Source organism: Sinocyclocheilus rhinocerous, unplaced genomic scaffold (genome assembly GCF_001515625.1).
Source record: "Sinocyclocheilus rhinocerous isolate Xijiao unplaced genomic scaffold, SAMN03320098_v1.1 scaffold285, whole genome shotgun sequence".
Lineage (NCBI taxonomy): Eukaryota > Metazoa > Chordata > Actinopteri > Cypriniformes > Cyprinidae > Sinocyclocheilus > Sinocyclocheilus rhinocerous.
Genome location: NW_015630288.1, coordinates 1,439,761 through 1,440,099, shown reverse-complemented (window position 1 = coordinate 1,440,099; position 339 = coordinate 1,439,761).

The following is a 339-nucleotide window of genomic DNA, read 5'->3' as shown; positions in this document are numbered from 1 at the left end:
AACAGAAAGTTCAGAAGAACAGCATTTATCTGAAACAGAAATATTTTGTAACATTATAATCTTTTTGATCAATTTAAAGCATCCTTGCTAAATAAAAGTATTATAAATAAAATAAAATTGCAGCGCTAAATAAAAATTCTATAATTTCTTTCAAAAAAAATTTTTTATACTGACTCCAAGCTTTTTAATGTAATAGTGTATAATGTTATAAAAGCTTTTTATTTCAGATAAATGCTGATGTTTGGATCTTTATATTCGTCAAAGAATCCTGAAAAAAATATTCTCAAGTGTTTTAAATATTGATAATCAGCAAATCAGCATATTAGAATGATTTCTGAC